Source organism: Theropithecus gelada, chromosome 4 (genome assembly GCF_003255815.1).
Source record: "Theropithecus gelada isolate Dixy chromosome 4, Tgel_1.0, whole genome shotgun sequence".
Classification (NCBI taxonomy): domain Eukaryota; kingdom Metazoa; phylum Chordata; class Mammalia; order Primates; family Cercopithecidae; genus Theropithecus; species Theropithecus gelada.
Genome location: NC_037671.1, coordinates 103154321 through 103177395, shown reverse-complemented (window position 1 = coordinate 103177395; position 23075 = coordinate 103154321).

Genomic DNA, 23075 nt, shown 5'->3' with positions numbered 1-23075 from the left:
CATCAAACACGACAAAAACAGAAATTTCAAAAAAAAAATTTGTAATGCTTCTACCAAAGAATTAAAATAAACAAGTATTTTCATGATTAAATAAATGGGCAAACCACAAGGTGTTTTTCAAAAACAATGTTTCTAAAAGGATTTTTTTGTAGAACATTATCACATTAGAATAGTTTTCTCTGCTTAAAAACATCAAATAGCCAAATACTTGAAAAATTATACTGAAATTGTCCGCAAATTGTTCCAGTTTTACTTGTAGAGTCTAAGAAAATAGATATAATTTCTCATTCAAAATGTTACCCCATGAAGCAAGTCTTTGCTGTCTTTCAAGTCTTCTTTTGTCTTGTAAAAACAGTCCTACTTTCTTGAATTCTCTCATTATGTGGTTTGAAAGCTTCTCATTTTGACACTCATCTGAAAACTCCAGTTAGTCATTTTTCCTCTTAAGTATGCTAATTATTTTCAGTGACTTTAATTATCATTTTTTGGCAAATGGCTACAAAATAACAAAAAAAGCATTTTTCTATTTTTCAGAATTTTAATGATATGAATTTATTTCAAGAAATAAATAGAACTCTGAACAAGCTCTAATTTAACATTTTTCTCTATGCCCTGATTCACTTTTACTGTTTTCTTAGCCCCATCTTGCATTGTGTTTTTTGTTTTACAGTCTAAGCATCGAGGTACATTTGGAGAAGCAGTTGGATGAAATCTGGTGAGAAGTAAGTTGAAGTATGTTGAACAGTTCAGTCCCAGGACACCTATATAAAACTCTAGAATGCAACTTTTGTAGAATGCTGATAACCTTGTGAATTAACTGGAAACATCGAAGAAAGAGGTTATATTGTGTACATTCAAAATTCAGAAGATAGTGCCATCTTCTATTGTGAAACAATGGCTTTTGTTCATCAGTGTCTGTGTTATAGTGAATTCTTAAGTTTGATGAGGTGAGACTATTTAATTTAATTCTGAGTACAGCACATTGGATCCTAATGAGCTGGGTTTTCCCTATTGCCTAATTCGCTTTTTCTATAGCTAGGTGCGTAGGAAGGCCACTAGAAATCCATTAGATTGGAAAGCAAAAAACGGGTCCCATGTGACTGAAAAGAGATAACACACTTCACTTGTGGAGTTAGAACAAAGTTCCTGGCTCACTCAAGGAAAATGAGAAAGAAAAAGTAAGTATTTATTTACAATTTAATTTTTGAACTGAACCTTAGGTGTTTTTATTAAAACTGAAAATAATATCCATATGAATAAAATGCCAGTTCTGTCCATTTGTCTATCATTGCACCAAAAAAATTTTAACGCAGATTTTCACCAAATTTGGTGGTTAGTTTTAAAGTGACTTAGTTTAAAATATAGCCTATACAACTATTCAATATTTGCGTGGGATTGCAGAATAGCACATTTTGCATAGCCCATGGCATATAGTAAGCTCACAGTTTCTAGTCACTAAGTGCTAGCTCTTTCATTATTCCTTTCACCATCATTATCTACACTATACCTATGGGTTACAAATTCAAGTTGGATTTTTTACTCTTTTATCAACCACACAACTTCCTCCACTGTCTTTTGAAGCTTCTCTGTTTGAGCAAAATCTGTGAGTAAAAGCTTACTCAGATTTTATGAAATAATTGTCACTTTCACTTATATTTTCTGGGTAAGGAAGGGGTGTCAGGGCAGGGTTAGTTTGAAAGGAAGTGGAGGAAACAATATTCTCTCAAATCTTACTGCAGATATTCTAGCATCCTCACAGCCACACATGCATGCACTAAGCACTTTGTCAGAAAACAAAAATCTGGTTTTGGTTTATTTCTTCCCGTCATATTGTGAAAAATAAATCAATTGCCCAGATCTGCAGCACAATGATTGCAAAATTGTTATTCGAATACATTATCTTCCAACTCATGGTGAACTTGAGTCAGAAGCATGAGGCAACATAAATGTTGCTAATGAAAAAATAATTCATAAGCTTGACATCTTTATTTCTGTTTAGTCATAGAATAAAAGATTCTACTTATGCCACAGGTTTTTCCAGGACCTCTTCTTCTCTATATGAGCTGTAATATTTGCTTATTCTATGTTAGAACATACACAAATCTAGTAGGCTTCTCTAACCTGGCACTCTCAGTCTTCTATATTTCAGAAATTTTCCTTATTATCTTGTCCCAGTTTTATTTCTTTTTCCATCACAATTTTCCTAATACTTACACTATTTATAAAACCTATGATTTATAATTTATGCAAGAAGACAGCATCTATTTGACAATCATACTCTCTTATGATGTTTAAATATACATAGCAAACAAACATACCCCTTCTCTCCCCTGCAACTTTAGAATTAAGCCACATATAATGTGCCTACAATTGGCTTGTATATTGCTTGTTGTAATAATAATTTTTCAGTAATAATTCCAGAATATTTTAAATTCAAATGACATTTATAATTCTAGCAGTTCATCACCTAGAAAAATCTACTGCCACTAATTCTAAGAGACATTATAACTATTCAGTATCATAAACATGACTATAAGTTCATAAAGTCTAAAGAACATAAATAGGAAGCAATTGAGAAAAAGGAAACCGATGGAATGGAAATTACAAGCAAGAACCAGTTGTAATTAAGAGATACTGTAAAAACAGCCAATTAGGTAAGAGATCTTTCCATCTGACAGTAGAAACCAAAACATTTATGAACATTCTCATCAACTGAAAGTGGAAAGGGCATTATAGCAAATAGGAAGAAAGACATTTATGGAAATAATTAAGGATCAGTATGTAGAAAACAAAAATGGTTAAGGTTAATTACATTGACAATATCAAGTAGTGAGCACCCAAATTTTAACCCTATGGTAAATACTACCTCTGAATTCTCTACTACTGTGAATACTCATAAATGAATTTGATAAATACATTTATACTTTATTAGGTTTTTTTTTTTATTCTTTTGCTTGTTTGGCAGTAAACCTTTTTGTTCGATTTACTATTGGACACCTGATATTTTATTTCTGTGATTTCTTTTTAGATATCGTTTTCAGGCATACCTATAAGAAGACACAGCATGGTAAATTTGGCATGTAAGAGCTATTCTTATCCATCTGTTTGCTTTAAAGTTGTAGACTTTTAAGGTACTGCAACTCATTTAGTGTATTTTGAAGATGCAATCTTCTAATTATACTACTAGTTATGTTAGTATACTGCTTATGTTTGCAGAGTGTATTACCATGTTTTTCAAATTCATAGTTTCACTGGATCTTCACAAGATCCCTTTGGGTAAGCAGAGCAGGTGTTGTTATCATTGTTTGACACAAAAATAAGATACAAAAAGAGAAAGTGTTTTGCCTGAGAATTGATAACAAATTATCCATTGGCAGGACTGTATTTAGAATCTACATCTTCTCTGTTTTATTGAATATCCTTAGCGTACCATTGCTTGTCATATTTTTTTCATACTTTCGTATTTGTTTCAAACATTTATTTAATTCAAAATAACTTACAGGAAATTGAGCATGTGGGACATAGTCTACTATCAAAGATACATAATGTACTTTTTGCATTGTGCTACTAAAGTTTATTTCTTTAAAAAATTCCAGAACCTCAGTATTTATGTGCTAGGGGCATAGTACTGTGTTTCATTTTATCCAGTATTTTCTTAATGTATACACTTCAAAAGAGTAGGGACTCTCAGACTTTTAGTGCCTTGTAAGTTTTACAGAATCTTGTACAGTTATTTCTGACCTCTAACCCATGGAGAATTATTTTCTGCTATAGTTTATTTTATCTATATTTTACTTTGAACTCTTACGAAACATTCGAAGAACCCACAATAAAAAACACATGAAATGTGAGCAATAAACCCCCAGGCCACATAGGAAATACAAGTTTTAGGAATAAAGAAAATAATATCAATAGCAACACTTACTTAGCATTTACAATGAATGAGTTACTTTTCCAAGCACTTTATGTGACAGACTGCATAGTTACTATGGTTAAGCAGTGACTTTTCTTTTTTTTTTTTAATTAATTAATTATTATTATTATACTTTAAGTTCTAGAGTACGTGTGCATAACGTGCAGGTTTGTTACATATGTATACTTGTGCCATGTTGGTGTGCTGCACCCATCAACTCGTCAGCACCCATCAACTCATCATTTACATCAGGTATAACTCCCAATGCAATCCCTCCCCCCTCCCCCCTCCCCATGATAGGCCCCGGTGTGTGATGTTCCCCTTCCCGAGTCCAAGTGATCTCATTGTTCAGTTCCCACCTATGAGTGAGAACATGCGGTGTTTGGTTTTCTGTTCTTGTGATAGTTTGCTAAGAATGATGGTTTCCAGCTGCATCCATGTCCCTACAAAGGACACAAACTCATCCTTTTTTATGGCTGCATAGTATTCCATGGTGTATATGTGCCACATTTTCTTGATCCAGTCTGTCACTGATGGACATTTGGGTTGATTCCAAGTCTTTGCTATTGTGAATAGTGCCGCAATAAACATACGTGTGCATGTGTCTTTATAGCAGCATAATTTATAATCCTTTGGGTATATACCCAGTAATGGGATGGCTGGGTCATATGGTACATCTAGTTCTAGATCCTTGAGGAATCACCATACTGTTTTCCATAATGGTTGAACTAGTTTACAATCCCACCAACAGTGTAAAAGTGTTCCTATTTCTCCACATCCTCTCCAGCACCTGTTGTTTCCTGACTTTTTAATGATTGCCATTCTAACTGGTGTGGGATGGTATCTCATTGTGGTTTTGATTTGCATTTCTCTGATGGCCAGTGATGATGAGCATTTTTTCATGTGTCTGTTGGCTGTATGAATGTCTTCTTTTGAGAAATCTCTGTTCATATCCTTCGCCCACTTTTTGATGGAGTTGTTTGTTTTTTTCTTGTAAATTTGTTTGAGTTCTTTGTAGGTTCTGGATATTAGCCCTTTGTCAGATGAGTAGATTGCAAAAATTTTCTCCCATTCTGTAGGTTGCCTGTTCACTCTGATGGTAGTTCCTTTTGCTGTGCAGAAGCTCTTTAGTTTAATGAGATCCCATTTGTCAATTTTGGCTTTTGCTGCCGTTGCTTTTGGTGTTTTAGACATGAAGTCTTTGCCCATGCCTATGTCCTGAATGGTACTACCTAGGTTTTCCTCTAGGGTTTTTATGGTATTAGGTCTAACATTTAAGTCTCTAATCCATCTTGAATTAATTTTCGTATAAGGAGTAAGGAAAGGATCCAGTTTCAGCTTTCTACTTATGGCTAGCCAATTTTTCCAGCACCATCAAGATACCAATGAGTTTCTTCACAGAATTGGAAAAAACTGCTTTAAAGTTCATATGGAACCAAAAAAGAGCCCGCATCTCCAAGACAATCCTAAGTCAAAAGAACAAAGCTGGAGGCATCACGCTACCTGACTTCAAACTATACTACAAGGCTACAGTAACCAAAACAGCATGGTACTGGTACCAAAACAGAGATATAGACCAATGGAACAGAACAGAGTCCTCAGAAATAATACCACACATCTACAGCCGTCTGATCTTTGACAAACCTGAGAGAAACAAGAAATGGGGAAAGGATTCCCTATTTAATAAATGGTGCTGGGAAAATTGGCTAGCCATAAGTAGAAAGCTGAAACTGGATCCTTTCCTTACTCCTTATACGAAAATTAATTCAAGATGGATTAGTGACTTAAATGTTAGACCTAATACCATAAAAACCCTAGGGGAAAACCTAGGTAGCAGTGACTTTTCTTACAACACAAGTAAAACAAAGCGAGATACAAGGAGGAAGGAAAGGAAAGGAAAGGATAAAAGAAGGGGAGAAGAGAAAGAGCAAAAGAAAGAGAGAAAGAGAATAAATGATGCTAAGTATATGAGCTTACCATGTATTAGGCTTTCAATGTACCAGTTTAGCATATTTGAAGGTTTACATGCATTAACTCATGTTATTGTCACAATAGCTCTGTTGGGTAGGTTGTATTGATGACCTTATTCCAGCTAGGAGGAAACAGGCACAGAATGAAGTAACTTGGCCTAGGATACACAGCCATGAGTTTTATCACTGGGATTCCTATCCATGAATCTAGCTCCAGGAATCGAAGGATTAACGATTTATTTAGTTGTGCTGTCTCTGCATTGGAAAATTATTCTTCCGGAAAGTAAAAAACAAAACAAAACAACAACCAAAAAAAGAAACCAATTCCTCAGGAAACAATTTTTTCCTTACACTATTTACTCATACAGATATTAAGTGGGACCACGGATAAGCAAATAGGCCGAGTTCTCAGTTAGAGTTTGCTTGGAGTAAACAATATTTCCATGATTGTTAATTAAAGTCATGAAAAGCATTTGAAGTCAAAATTCAGATAAGTAAGGAAAATTGTTTTTAAAGGATTCTCTAGAGTTAATCAGGAGGAATAAAAGGAAAAATACTTGGCTTCAGATGCCCCTTGTTTAAGCCATTGAGCTAGAAACACAAAACAAAAATGTATGTTGGTGGCAGGTATAAGACACTTTAGACAGAATTCTTTCTAATTATAGACCCCTGACCTCCCTTTACAGAGCATTCACATTAGAAAACTTGTAAATTCTTTCTCTGCTCCTTTGAGATTTAAATCTTCTACATCCCAGGAATGTCTTTCTTAAGGACCTGGGAGTCATTCTGATAATATATAGTCATTAGGAGAGCTAGCACCCCTATTTCCCAGTATCTGGGAGTATAGGAGCCTAACTTCTAAAAGCAGCCATTAGCAATCACAAATGGCCTAATCACATTGTCCAACTTTGCCCCTACAGTTCTGCAACATTTTTTTAGTAACTCACACCAGCACTTAAAAACTATCTTTCCTTTTGTTTCAGTGAGTTTAGTTCAATCTTTTTTTCCTGTTGCAACAGTCTTGAATACAATCCTCCTTGCCTATTTAACTGCATCTAGTGAAACTACTATTTAACAGCTTAGTTCCACTTCAGATTTATTGAGTTGCTTTTCTTCATCTTTCAGGAGGAAAGACCTCATAGTAATTATAACTCAGACAGAGAACGGTCTTCCTCTAAGTCCATACTGTGGGGGCTGGGCCACTGCAGGATATTTCAGGCAGTGCTTCATGAAAACCTGACTTGAAGAAAATGGTGCTTGTTTCCACAGTAAATGTTACAAGTGAAGTTGGACTTTAAGGATATTTTATAAGCATTTTGAGAATTTTTCACATTTGTATCTTAAAAGGATATATTTTTTCCTTAACTCCAGTTTCTTTTCTTCCCTTCTAACATTGTATTACATTTATATTATTCTGTGGCATACATTTGTTTCCAAGAGCAATCCATGGTATTATCAGAAAGAAAAAATTGTTTTCTTACCTGAGCGAAGCTTTACTATATCCTTTATTGTTATTCAGGTATGGAACAATGTAAACTAATTTTAGAATTTTTTTTATCATTACACTCTCCTATTTGAAATAGAAAACCATAATAATTCATTGCAAAGACTATCATTATGACAAATAACCCTCTCTCTTTAACTGATTACAAATTTTGTTTTATCACTATTTTTTATAACTACCGTTACTACTATTATACTTTACTACTGGGCAATGTTCCATGTCTATTTTTTGAAACCTAAAGATTCAAATGTTTAGCAATCCCTTGACTCAAAGGGCAAATAAAACTAAAAACTACAAATGCCTTTCTATTTATTAGCACCTTAGGCATGGAAAGAAAATATTAAATGCTGTGAAATATTTCTAGGTAATGTCCTAAAGCAAGACAATATCCCAATATAGCAAACTCTTTTTATGTTTCATAAACATTTAAATAAACATTTTCATTCATGTTTCATTATGAAACATTCATGTTTTTTAAACATTTAAATAAAAAATTCCAGTGACTGAAAGTGGTTTCTACCTTGCTCTTTACTTCTAAAGATTTATATTTATTGTTTACCCCATCCAGAGCTCATCTTCAGGCCATAAAGTCCTACGCTCTATCTCCTTGGCAACCTCCACCATTCCTGAGCTATCCTGTGGTTCTTTTTACTTTTCCCTTGGTCCAGAATCTTATCACAGTTTCACGTCACAGACTCTTCCTTCCTCTTTCTCTCTGCTATGAAGAAATTGCTCTGCTGCCTGAGCTGTGTGAATGAGTTTGTGAGTTTGAGCTGACCTAACTCTGCTTTTACCAGCTTCTTCTTCTTCTTCTCCTTTTTCTTTTTCTCTTTTCTTTTCTTTCTTTCTTTCTTTCTTTCTTTCTTTCTTTCTTTCTTTCTTTCTTTCTTTCTTTCTTTTTTTTTTTTTTTTTGCTATCTTATGAGCGATATTAGTCAGGTAATATCCCACATGGTGGAGCAAGACCATGTTAGAGCCGGGGTGACTAGAGAAGGAGAATTGGAAGGATAGGCTACTTAACAGAAAAACAGGAGACATTTCCTACCACCCTCCCAGCACTTCCTGGTGGTCTAGTATGATCAAATTTTCTCCCACTGATTTTATTGGCTACATAGACTTCTACTATAAAGATATTTGATAATGTATCTAATCCTTACACTACTGTTGAACATTTAGACTTGTCCAATCAGCTATTTTAAAACACAGTATGGATGGAGTCATTGTAATGAAATTGTAAGCCTTTCCTTAATTTTCTTATTTTTTCTAAAACAAAATAAATGAGGGCATGCTATATCTGAGGTTCTTATTTTCATACATCCTTTCAGAAATTTTAGCAGGCTGCCCCCATTAGGCAATAGAATCAGTCATATGAAATTATTGATGAACAAATATATTTGACTCTCAGAAACTTCAGTTTTATATTGTTCAGTTTAATGTGCATCATTGTACAGAAAATAACACTGGGTATTATACTTCACTTTGTCTATTTTTGTCCAGGTGGTTTGTATTTTTCTTGCTTATTAGTAAAAGCTACTTAGAAAGTCCATTTTCACATATAATGAGAAAAATATTTGCCTATTTTACAAATTAATTTATGATTCATGTTTGTAAATGTAATTATTTAGATTTTCCTTAATGCATTTTGATATCTCATCATTTAAAAAAGAAATAATTACTCTAGTAAGGCTTATTTAATACTTACCTCTATCCCCATCAGTTTAATTTTTTACATTCAAAAATATTTTTAGTTTTAATTGACAGTAATAATGATATATATTTATGGGGTACAATGTGATGTTATGATACATGTATATATTGTATACATTAAATCAGGCTAACTAACATACCATTGAGCATGCTTTTTCTTTGTGGTAAGAAGTTTTTTTTTTAGCTGTTTTGGTAAGACTGCTAAATAGGTGGTAGTGTATTTTCTCATCATCAGGAGGTGGTACATAATGCCTTGTTTGCTCTATTTTGTGTGTGATTTTTAAAAAACAATCTCAACTTTTATTTCAGATTTAGGGGTTACATGTGCAGGTTTGTTACATGGGTATATTGCATGATGGGAAATGGGTAATGATAAATGGTACAATTGATTGCATCACCCAGGTAGTGAGCATAGTACCCAATAGTTAGTTTTTCAGTCCTGGCCCCTCTTTCTTCCTCTCTACTCTAGTAGTCCCCAGTGTCTATTGTTGCCATCTTTACGTCCACAAGTACCCAAAGTTTAGCTCCCACTTATAAGTGAGAGTATGTGGCATTTGGTGTCCTGTTGCTGTGGAATACTACACAGCTACAAACAAGAATAAAATCATGTTTTTGAAGCAACATAGATTCACTTAGGATAATGGCCTCCAGCTGAATCTATGTTGCCTCAAAAGCATGATTTTATTCTTTTTTGTAGCTGTGTAGTATTCCATGGTGTATATGTACCACATTTTCTTTATCCAATCCACTGTTGATGGGTAGACAGTGAGAACATTTAAAATCTACCCTTCCTGTACTTTTAAAATATAAAATACATCGTTATTAACTATATTCAGTAAGAAATATAAATATCTCATACTGGTCCAGAGTTTTCCTCTTTTCCACAGTGACATTTACAGAACTGGACTTATCATCATTTTTACAATTTAGAACAATGCAGTTCACCAAGCAAGTCCACTGAGAAAATTCTTTAGTTATATATTTGGCTTATGAGCATCGTAATTCAATTTGTTATTTATTTATTTATTTATTTTTTGAGATGGAGTCTTGCCCTGTTGTTCAGGCTGGAGTGCAGTGGTGCAATCTCGGCTCACTGCAACCTCTGTCTCCCAGGTTCAAGTAATTCTTTTGCCTCACCCTCCCAAGTAGCTGGGAGTACAGTGCCAGCTGCCACACCCAGCTAATTTTTGTATTTTTAGTAGAGACGGGGTTTCATCATGTTGGCCAGGCTGTTTTGAACTCCTGACCTAAGGTGATCCACCTGCCTCAGCCTCCCAAAGTGCTGGGATTATAGGCATGAGATGGAGTACCCGGCCAATATGTGTCAAAAAATATTTAAATCAATTATGACATAGTGCCTTTAAGCCTTTAACAGACTGGTATTGGGGAAATTGCTAGGCTAGAGATAGGTCCCTATATTCAGCATTACAGAAATTGATCACAAAGAGCAAATAGTGTTAAAAATCTGTGAAATATTATTGTTTAGAATTTTTTTAATGGTGAGATGCAAATATAAGGGAGTCATTGTAATTGCAGCAGTGGGACCTATCTTCTAATCTTGCTAAACATGACACAAATTACATCGGTTTGAACAAAGGCAACTACTAAAGAGGACACCAATACTGTAATGTTGATAGAAAGTAGAGATAAATGCTCTACACGAGGAGGTGACAAACTTTTTCCATAAAGGGCTAAATAGAGAACATTTTAGGCCATGTGTGTTCTTTGTTGTTACTCATCTCTCTCCTTGTCATGTGAAAGCTGCCATAGACAAGACATAAACAAATGAGTGAGGCTGTATTCTCATAAAACTTTATTTATGAACACTGTAATTTGAATTTTCTGTGATTTTCATTTGTCATGTTTTTATTTTTTTCAACCACTTAGAAAAACGTTCTTAGCTAGTGGGACATGCAAAAATAGCTGCAGCCAGATTTGGCCCAGGGGCAGTAGTTTTCTAATCCCTATTCTACACAATAAAATTAAATGAGGGTTTCACCTAGGTAGAATGAATTTCTCCAAATTAGGACATTCGCAGAAGTTTCAGTCCACTATTTAACTCTAGGGAACAATTTCAAGTATTTAAATTTAGAATTTTAAATATCAAGTATCTGAAATAGATGGAAATAGCATTGAAAAGAAGCAAATGGGGGAACACCCAATCATATGAGTGATTTTTTTGTAATTAAGAAATGAAAGAGCAATGATATCTTTTATCAAGTGAAGCAGGAATTGGTACGTGTGTCACTAAATCCAAAATCATCTACCTGTATAAAATTATGTTGTTAAATAAATAAATTGTCTAGTTTATTCATGTAAATCTGACGTTATTGCATTGATCTAGAGAATTTAGGTCATCGAGTTCTTGCGCTTACTTCTCCATTTCACTTTGCACATATTAAAAATTACCTCATTTGTTTCTATACCTAAAAAACAAGGTAGTGCTAGAACTTCATTGTAACTATCATTTGTAAAAGACAAATAATAATTGCAATATATTGAGCCAACATATATTTATTGGTTACCTTGTGCTTGTGCTGTTCCAAGTAGTGGGATTGGAATTATAAACACTGGCAGCAAGCATTCTTATTTAACCTGTGTCAAGACAGCATTAATCAAAGTGGTAATAATAACATTGTTCTGGACTTCAGAAAGGCTTGCATTAATTAAAATAGTCCATTTGAACTTCATTTGTTATGTTGTTGGATTAGCAAATATAATGGATTTATTCCCAATGAAGATTCAGCTGTACAACATGCATTTTATAATATTTATATAACATTGATAAAGTAATTGATTAAATAGAAAATTGTAAATCATTCTACATACTTGTAGTATAGGGACAATTTGTTTACAAAGCTATAAATAGAAGGACATTCCACTAACATCCTTCTGGACAAATAAATGTTGTATTGGAAGGGCTGAGACTGGTTCCCATAAAAATGCATTAAAACTTCAGTGCCTGCTTGGGACATATTTGAATCTGCCCTGCAGTATTTCAGGAGATTGTAAAAAGAAACTTTTTGAAATATGATATAGAAGGAAACATATAATCAAAAATAAGCTCAGGGCATTGGTCATCAAAATGAAGATGAGTAAGGAAGAGCATCAAAATGGAAAATTATCTTTTGGTTTTCCCCAGGAGGAAATTGGTCATATGATATATTTAAAAGTATGCTTAATTTGAAGATAATTTTCAAGAGGGAGAGGAAAATGTCTGTATTTTAATTTCTAGTAAGCACTCCAGCTAAAATTGATCACTTCATAACTTTAGCTCACTTCTGTTCACTTGACCTTTGTACAAAAATTTTTAAAAGATCCTGGGTCAAAAAAGGCCAGATATGTTTTCTTTTCTTGTCGTTTTTGAATGGACAGAAACATGACAACATACTATATACTTCTTAGGCCCATGTGGAATACTTTTACTTTAGGGGAAATTTCTACATTTTCCAAAATTCACATTATGTTTTAAATTAGCCTGAGGACTCAACTAGATATTAGCAAGACACATTAAATAAAAGCATGTAGAAAATATTTGGCTTTATATTCCACTTTGAAATTTCATTGCTGTTTCTCACAATTGCATCTAACTTTACTTACTCAGAGTATCTCCATGATTAAAACGAACATTTGGCCAAATAATTAACATATAAAAATGGTCATAAATGTTGTTAACTCCTTATCATTATTGCCTTATTTTATTAAATGTGTGCCATTTGTGAAATAACACTAAGTTGTTTTATTGCAATATTTATTTTGAATGTGTACATGATCTTGCTATCAAAATATTGGAAGGGACTGATGTGAGTCTCATGCTCCATGTAGAATGAAAGATATAATGAAATTGAAAATATTTGCCTTATTGACACAATGATCTAAAAATACAAATTTGACAAATACACTTGTCAATCATTCAAAAAAATATGTATCTCCTTCTGCCTCTCCATCTTTTATTCCCACTCACTTTTTCCTCTTCTTCCTGACTTTATTCATTATGTAAGGTGAAGAAGAGTATATTTTCAAAAGTACTAAGTAAACTTTTTCACTTTAGGTACATCCCCAGATAAACATCTCTTAGGAAGGTTGTACCCGTTGACATTAAGTGTTGTCGATGTACCAAACCATGACAAATGAACTTGCCTTGTCAAAGATTAACCTGATATCACTGTAACTTTCAGCTGATAAGCCAAATAATTCAGAAAATTTAAAGTAAACATGTTTTGTAGCTCTCTTTGTAGAAATCTTTCACCCCCTTGGTTAGCTGTGTTCTTAGGTATTTCATTTCCATTGTGTCTATTTTATAGGATTGTGTACTTGATTTCATTCTCAGCCTGGACTTTGTTGGTGTATAGAGATGCTACTGATTTTTGCACATTGATTTTGTACCCTGAAACTTTGCTGAAGTTGTTTACTAGATCAAGGAGATTTTATGCAGAGACTATGAGGTTTTCTAGGAATAGAATTACATTATCAGTGAAGAGAAATAGGTTTGACTTCTTCTTTTCATGTTTGGACACCCTATATTTCTTTCTATTGCCTGATTTCTCTTGCTAGGACTTCCAGTTCTATGTTCCATAGGTGAGAGTGGACATTCTTGTCTTGTTCCAGTTTTCAAAGGTAATGGTTCTAGCTTTTGCCCATTCAGTTTGATGTTGGCTGTGGGTTTGTCATAGACGGCTCTCATTATTTGAAGTATATTCTTCCAATGTCTAGGCTTTTGAGAGTTTGTATCCTGAAGAGATGTTGGATCTTATCAAAAGTTTTTCCTGCATCTTTTGAGATAATTATATGGTTTTTTATTTTAATTCTGTTTTTGTGGTGAATCGCATTTATTGATTTGTGTATGTTGAACAAATCTTGCATCCCAGAAAAAAGCATACTTGATTGTGATGTAATAACTTTTTGATGTGCTGTGGGAATCAACTAATTATTTTGAGGATTTTTTCATGTATATTCATGAGGGATATTGGTCGGATGTTTTCTTTACTTTCATTGCGTCTCTGCCAGATTTTGGTATCAGGCTAATCCTGGCTTCATGGAATGAGTTAGGGAGGAGCTCCTTCTCCTTAACTTTTTGGAATACTTTCAATGGGGTTGGTATCAGTTCTTTGTACGTCTGGTAGAATATGGCTGTGAATCCCTCTGGCTCAGGACTTTATTTGGTTGGTAGGTTCTTTATAACTGATTCAGTTTCAGAAGTTGATGTTAGTCTATTCAGGGTTTCAATATTTTCTTGATTCAATCTTGAGAGACTGTGTGGTTCCAGGGATTTATACATTTCCTCTAAATTTTTTAATTTGTGTGTTATTCATAGTAGTATCTGAGGACCTTTTGTATTCTTGTGGGATCAGTTGTAATGTCACCTCTGTTTTTTCTGATTGTGTTTATTTGGATCTTCTCTTTCTTTTTCTTTATTACTCTAGCTGGGAGTCTATCAATCTTATTTATTTATTTTTTTTTTTGAAGAATAAGCTCTGGATTCAATAATTCTCTGTATGAATATTTTTGCATCTCAATTTAATTCAGTTCTTCTCTAGTTTTAGCTATTTCTTCTGCTAGCTTCAGAGTTGGTTTGGTTTATTTTTCTAGTTATTTTTTTAGGTGCAAAGATAGACTGTTAACTTGAGACATTTCTAACTTCTTGATAGAGGTGTTTAGGGCTATAAACTTTCCTTTTCACACTGCTTTGATTGCATCCCAGCGATTTTGGTAAATTGTGTCTCTATTTTTATTAATTTCAAAGAATTTTTGAATTTATTCCTTAATTTTGATGTTCACCCATGAGTTATTCAGGAGTGAGTTGTTTAATTTTTATGTGTTTGCATAGTTTTGGGAGAGCTTCTTGGTATTTATTTCTATTTTTTGTGCCATGTTCCAAGAGTATGCTTGGTATGATTTTTTTTTTTTTTTTTTTTTTAGTTTATTGGATCTTGCTTTATGACTTAGAATATAGTTGATCTTAGAATCTGTTCTGTGGGCAGGTGAGAAGAATGTATATTCTGTGGCTATTGGGTGGAGTCTTCTGTAGATGTCTATTAGGTTCATTTGGGAAAGCAGCAAGTTTAAGTTCAGAGTTTCTTTGTTAGTTTTTTGCTTTAATGATCTAACATGGGAAGTGGGGTATTGAAGGTATGCACGATTATTTTGTGATTGTCTTGATTTTTACTGTAGGCCAAGAAGAAGGTGTTTTATGAATCTGGCTGTTCCAAGGTTGAGTATATATACACATACATATATACATAGTATTCAAAGCTTCTTGTTGAATGTTTACCCTTTATCATTATGTAACACCCTCAAATTGTCCTTCTTAATTTTTGTTGGTTTAAAGTCTGTTATAGCTGATCTAAGAATACTGACTCCTTCTCTTTTATATTTTTAATTTGCACAATAGATTTTACTCCACCCTTTTATTTTGAGCCTGTGAGTATCACTACATAAATGGAGAAACATTCCATGTTCATAGATAGGAAAATTGATATAATAAAAATGGACATACTGCCCAAAGAAATTTACAGATTCAATGCCATTCCTATAAAATGACTAACATTACTTTTCACAGAATTAGAAAATAACTATCCTAAAATTCACACAGAACCCAAAAAGAGCCTGAATAGCCAAAGCAATCTTAAGCAAAAATAACAAAGCCGAGGCATCACACTATCTGACTTCAAGCTGTATTACAAGGCTACAGTAACCAAAACAACATGGTACTGGTACAAAACAGACAGACAGACCAATGGAACAGAATAGAAAACTCATAAATAAATCTGCACGTCTAGAGTCATATGATCTTCAACAAGGCCAGTGAAAACAAGCAGTAAGGAAATCTTCCACATATAGCTATCCAGTTATCCCAGCACCATTTATTATTCAATTTATTGAATAATAACTTGAAAATTAACTCAAGATGGGTTAAAGATTTAAATGTATGACCTCAAACTATAAGAATCCTGGAAGATAACCTAGGAAATACTCTTCTCAACATTGGCTTTGGCAACAAATTTTTGGCTAAGTTCCAAACAGTAATTGCAGCAAAACAAAAAATAGACAAGTAGGACCTAAGTTAAAGAGCTTCTGCACAGCAAAAGAAACTATCAACAGAGCAAACAATCTATAGAATGGGGGAAGATATTCACAAATTATGCATCTGACAAGGACCTAATATACAGAATATAGGGAACTTAAATCAACAAGCATAAAACAACCCCATTAAAAGTAGGCAAGGGATATGAACAGACACTTTTAAAAAAAGACATACACATGGCCAGTAAATACATGTAAAAATGCTCAGTTTCACTGATCATCAGATAAATGCAAATCAAAACCATAATGAGATATAATCTCACACCTGTCAGAATGGCTATTACAAAAAAGTAAAAAACAAACAAGCAAACAAACAAACAAAAACAGTAGATGCTGGTGAGACTGCAGAGAAAAGGGAATACTTATACACTGTTGGTAGAAATATAAATTAGTTCAGGCACTGTGGAGAGCATCATGGAAGATTTCTTAACTCAGAAGAGATATACCATTTGACCCCACAATCTCATTATTGAGTATATTCTCAAGAGAAAATACATCATCCTACCAAACAGACTCATGCACTTGCATGTTCATTTCTGTTACATTCACATTAGCAAAGGCAAAGAATCAACCCAGATGCCAACAGTAATAGATTAGATCAAGAAAATGTAATACATACACACCATGGAATACTACACAGCCACAAAAAATGAAATCATGTCCTTTGCGGTAATATGGATGCAGCTGTAGTTCTCAACCCCAGGCAAATTAATGCAGGAATAGAAAACCAAATACTGCATGTTCTCATTTATAAGTAGGAGCTAAACCTTGAGCACACATGGACATAAATATGGGAATAATAGACACTGTGGACTACTAGAGGTTGAAGGAGGCAGTTAAAAAAAGCTGCCTATTGGGTACCATCCTCACTAACTAGGTGGTGAGATTCACACTCCAAACATCAGCATCATGCAATATTCCCATGTAACAAGTCTGCACATGTACCCTCAGCATCTAAAATAAAAGTTGAAATCAATGTGTATGAAGTAAAACTCACCCTTCCCTTACACAAAAACGAACCTCAAGCTGAAACTCCTTTTCTATCAGCCTCACATATTCACTCCTCTTTTACACAAAAGTAAACTGAACTGAAATGGGCATTTAAAATATCAGAAATTTAATTTTATATGACGTCAGGTTTGAATAAAGTATTGAACATTATTTTGTTCAAGGTTTCCTAAACTTGACTGGTTATTGAAACAGCAGTTGAGGGCTAAAAATGTATATTCTTAGATCCCAGCTGAGATACACTGAAATAAAATATAGATGCATAAGATTTGTATTTTACAATACACTTCTTTGGACATTATGAGGATTAGTAGGTTTGAGAAGCACTGCTAAAACAAAGGTATAAATAAAGTACTGCTGACTTACATAGACCGGATTGGCTAGCTAAGGGAAAGAATATGGTAGTAGCTCTAAAGAAGAGTTATCCTTTGAGACTGGAAATATCAAGTTGAATTTCAATAAGCAGATATGAGCACTGTAATAATTCCTGTGATTGACTGAGCATCTAGAGTATGCCAAGTATTGTGCAGACCATATGCAAATTTTAATTATTTAAGCCTCACCAAAAATATGAAGACAGGTACTATTATTATCCACATTATTCTGATGAAGAAAAGAAGATCAGGCCGGGCGCGGTGGCTCACACCTGTAATCCCAGCACTTTGGAAGGTCGAGGCGGGCGGATAACGAGGTCAGGAGATCCAGACCATCCTGGCTAACACGGAGAAACCCCGTCTCTACTAAAAAGATACAAAAACTTAGCTGGGCGTGGTGGCAGGCGCCTGTAATCCCAGCTATTCGGGAGGCTGAGGCAGGAGAATGACGTGAACCCAGCAGGCGGAGCTTGTAGTGAGCCAATATCGCGCCACTGCACTCCAGCTAGGACAACAGAGCGAGACGCCATCTAAAAAAAAGAAAAGAAAAGAAAAGAGAAGAGCATCAGTAGTAACCTGATTTAAGTCAAACAGCTTGTTACAGATAACAACATTTAATCCCAGGTTGGTTTGCTTTAGCAGCATGCTAGTTTGCTTGTAGCAACTCCAGACTTTAGGGACAAGTTAAGATTCCCTTCAATTATTCTGTCCTCATTCTCCCAGATGAAGGTACAAGGACAAACAAGCCAATCCTGGGTACTGGGAGTAGCAGGAACAAATTTAAGCCTCTTATTTTCTGCCCTCTTGATTGGTCTTGTCCCCAATCTGGTCTCCTATGAGTTATTGTATTTCACTGTGCTGACTTTTCCTCTCTTTCATTTGAAGCAGTACATAACTGATAAAGCAAAGTGTGTCCCATGGCTTTGTTCATAAAGTAATCTTCCCTACTTTGTGACCAATCTTTCCCTACTGTCCCAAGCTTGCTCTGGAAAAGCAGGCAAGACCAGAGTGGGTTCCATGCAAAAAGGCATGTAGAAAAGAAGTCATTTATACCTTCTACTAATACAATAGTGATATGGTTTGGCCGTGTCCCACCCAAACCTCATCTTGAAATGTAGTTCCCCTAATCCCCATGTGTCGTGAGAGGGAACCAGGAGGAGGTAATTGAATCATGGGGTTGATTAACCCCATGCTGTTCTTGTGATAGTGAGTTCTCACAAGAGCTGATGGTTTTATAATGGGCTTTTCTGCCTTTGCTTGGCACTTATCTCCCCTGCCACCATGTGAAGAAGGATGTGTTTGCTTCCCCTTATGCCATGGTTGTAAGTTGCCTTAGGCCTCCCTAGCTATGCAGAACTGTGAGTTAATTATATCTCTTTCCTTTATAAATTACCTATCTCGGGCAGTTCTTTATAGCAATGTGAGAATAGACTAGTACAAATGGTCTTCACATGGGGTAAGCACACTTTTGGTGGCACATGAAAATTTTCCAGTGGGTGATCAGACACAGATTTAAGGATGTCTATTTTGAGATTCTCAACTTCTACATGTTTTCTTGAAGAGCCTGGGGTAGAGGCATCATGCTGGTTCTTCTTTGTAACTCTACTTTCTCCTATTTTCCTAAATAGTTTTATACCTTTCTCACAACCTGAGATCTTCTGATGGTAAACAAAGAAAATATTTAAGTAGTGGTGCCAAAGAAGCCTCCTTTAATAAAAGCAACATATAATTGCCCTTATCTTGGAAACATACCTCCTCCCAAGACAGAACCAGGAAGAAATTAAATCCATTAACAGACCAATAGTGAGGTCCAAAATTTAATCAATAATAAATAGCCTGTGAATCAAAAAAAGCCCAAGACCAGGCACATTGACAGCTACATTCTACCAGATGTACAATGAAAAGTTGGTATCATTTGTATTGAAACTATTCCAGAACAATGGGAAGAAGAGACTCATCCCTAACTCATTTTATAAGGTCAGCATTATCCCGATACAAAAACTTGGTAGAGATACACACACAAAAATAAAACATCAGGCCAGTATCTATGATGTACATAGATGCAAAAATCCCCAACAAAATACCAGTAAACCAAATCCAGCAGCACATGAAAAAGCTAACCCACCACAATCAAGTAGGCTTTATCACTGGGTTTGCAAGTTTGGTTCAACATATGCAAATCAATAAATGTGAGTCATCACATAAACAGAACTAAAGACAAAAGCCACATGATTATCTCAATAGATACATAAAAGGCTTTTGACACAATTCAACTTCCCTTCATGTTAAAAACATTTAAAAAACTAGGCATTAAAAGAACATATTTCAAAATAATAAGAGCAATCTATGAGAAACCCACAGCCAACATCATACTGAATGGGCAAAAGCCAAAAACATTCCCCTTGAAACCCAGAACAAGACAAGGATGCCCACTCTTACCCCTCCTGTTCAATATGGTATTCAAGTCCTGGCCAGAGAAATCAGGAAAGAGAAAGAAATAAAAGTCATCCAAATAGGAAGAAAGGAAGTGGAACTATCGCTGTTTGCAGATGACATGATTCTACATCTTGAAAATTACATAATTTCTACCCAAAACCCCTTGATCTGATAAACAACTTCGGCAAAATTTCAGGATACAAAATCAATGTACAAAACTCAGTAGCATTCCAATGCACTAGCAGTACCCAAGCAGAGAGTGAAATCAGGAACACAATTCTCATTCACAATTGCCACAAAAATAACAATATACCTAGGAATACAACTTAACCAGAGAGGTAAAAAACCTCTACAATGAGAATTACAACACACTGCTCAACGAAATCAGAGATGACAGAAACAAATGGAAGAACAATTCATTCTCATGGATAAGAAGAATCAATGCTGTTAAAATGGCCATAATGCCTAATACCAATATTAGGCATTTTTAATACTAAAAAAGATACCTAATAGCAAAGGCAATCCTAAGTAAAAAGAACAAAGCTGGAAGAACAACATTGCCCAACTTCAAATTGTGCCACAAGGCTACAGTAACCAAAACACTGTGGTGCTGGTAAACACAAACACAAAGAACAATGGAACAGCCACACACCTACAATCTTCTGATTTTTGACAAAGCTGACAAAAACCAGCAATGGAAAATGGATTCACTATTCAATAAATGATGTTGGGATAACAGGTTAGCTATGTGCAGAAGATTGAAAATGGACTCCTTCCTTACACCACATTCAAAAACCAACTCAAGATGGATTAAAGACCTAAATGTAAAACCTAACCTAAAACTATAAACACTCTGGAATATAACCTAGGAAATACTATTTTGGACATAGGAAATGGCAAAGATTTCATGACAAAAACACCAAAAGCAATTGCACCAAAAGTAAAAATTGACAAATGGGACCTAATTAAATTAAAGAGATTCTGCAAAGCCAAAGAAATTGTCATCAAACAGGCAATTTACAGAATGGGAGAAAATATTTGTAGAGTATACATCTGACAAAAGTCTAATATCCAGAATCTACAAGGAACTTAAACAAATGTACAAGCAAAAACACAAACAACCTTATTAAAAAGTGGACAAAGAACATGAACAAACGCTTTTGAAAAGAAGACCTACATGTGGCCAACTGGCATATGAAAAAATGCTCAATATCACTAACCATCAGAGAAATGCAAATCAAAACCACAATGAGATACCATCTCACACCAGTCAGAATGGCTATTATTAAAAAGTCAAAAAATAGAGATATCAGTGAGGTTGTGGAGAAAAGGGAACATTTGTTCACTATTGGTTGGAGGTAAACTAGTTCAACCATTGTGGAAAGTAGTGTGGTGATTCATCAAAGAACTAAAAGCAGAACTACCACTTGACCCTCCAATCCCACTACTGGGTATATACCCAAAGGAATATAATTAGTTATATCATAGAGACAATTGCACATGTGTGTTTATGGCAGCACCATTTGCAATAGCAAAGACATGGAGTCAACCTAAATGTCCTTCAACAGTAGACCAGATAAAGAAAATTTGGTACATATACACCATGGAATACTATGCAACCATATAAAGAATGGGATCATGTCCTTTGCAGTAACATGGATGGAACTGGAGGTCATTATCTTTAGCAAGCTAATGCAGGAACAGAAAACCAAATACTGCATGTTCTTATTTACAGGTGGGAGCTAAATAATGAGAACATGTGGGCAGTTGTATATTTTATTGCTTATGCTTAAAAGTTATATTAACAGTTTTATATATAAATTTTCAGTAAAATGTGGTAGAAATGACTTTCTTTAAACATAATGACAAACATTCAATGCTAATGTGAGAAGGAGAGGTGGTACATTTTTCAAACTTCTTTAAGAGGGTTGTTATGGGCTGAATTATATTCCTCCAAAATACATATGTTGAAGTCTTAAACATCAATACCTCAGAATGTAACTGTATTTGGAGATAGGGCTGTTAAATATGTAATTAAATTGAGGTCATTAGGATGGGTCCTAATCCAATAAGATTGATGTCCTTAGAAAAAGAGGCCATCTGGGCCTTGCATGGTGGCTCACACCTGTAACCTCAGCACTTTGGGAGGCCGAGGTGGGCAGATCACGAGGTCAAGGATTTGAGACAAGCTTGGTCAACATAGTGAAATCCCATCTCTACTAAAAATACAGAAATTAGCTGGGTGTGGTGGCACGCACCTGTAATCCCAGCTACTTGTGAGGCTAAGGCAGGAGAATTGCTTGAACCTGGGAGGCGGAGGTTTCAGTGAGCCTAGACTGTGCCATTGCACTCCAGCCTGGGTGACAGAACAAGACTCCATCTCAAAAAAACAAAAACAAAACAAAACAAAACAAAACAAAAAAAAAAAAAAGAAAAAAGAAAAAAAAGAGAGAGAGGCAGTCTGGATGCATATACATACAGAAGGAAGATTATGTAAGGGCACAAGAGGAAGATGGCCATTCTGCAGCTAAGCCAGCAGGAGAGAGTCTTGAGAGTAAATGGAAATAGAAAAGGAAATGATCTAATCACCACCAACCAAGAAGAGAGGCCTGGAACAAAGCCTTTCCTCATAGCTCTTAGACGGTATCAACCCTGCCAACACCTTGATATCAGACTTGTAGCCTTCAGAAGTGAGACAATAAATTTCTATTGTTTAGACCACCCAGTTGGTAATTTATTAGGGCAGCCCTAGCAAACAAATATGAGGGTCTTCAAAGCAAGAATATTTGAGACCATCTTTATAGTCTAGACTGAAAGGATTTTCCTAATTTATAGAGAAACCAACAGAGAAGAAACTTGCCCAGACCTTAGAGGAAGCCTCATAGTAATGAAAAAAGAGCACTTGCTTTGAATGGTCCCCCTACATACATTCCCTGGAGGTCGGTAATTGCAGCAGACTTAAACCTAAAGCCTTTCATCATGACCTACAGAATGGCATCAATTGTGCTTAGTTTGAAGATTTTACATTTATACTTAAAGCTCAAAATTGAATGATAAAGTGATAAATTAATGGTATGAGA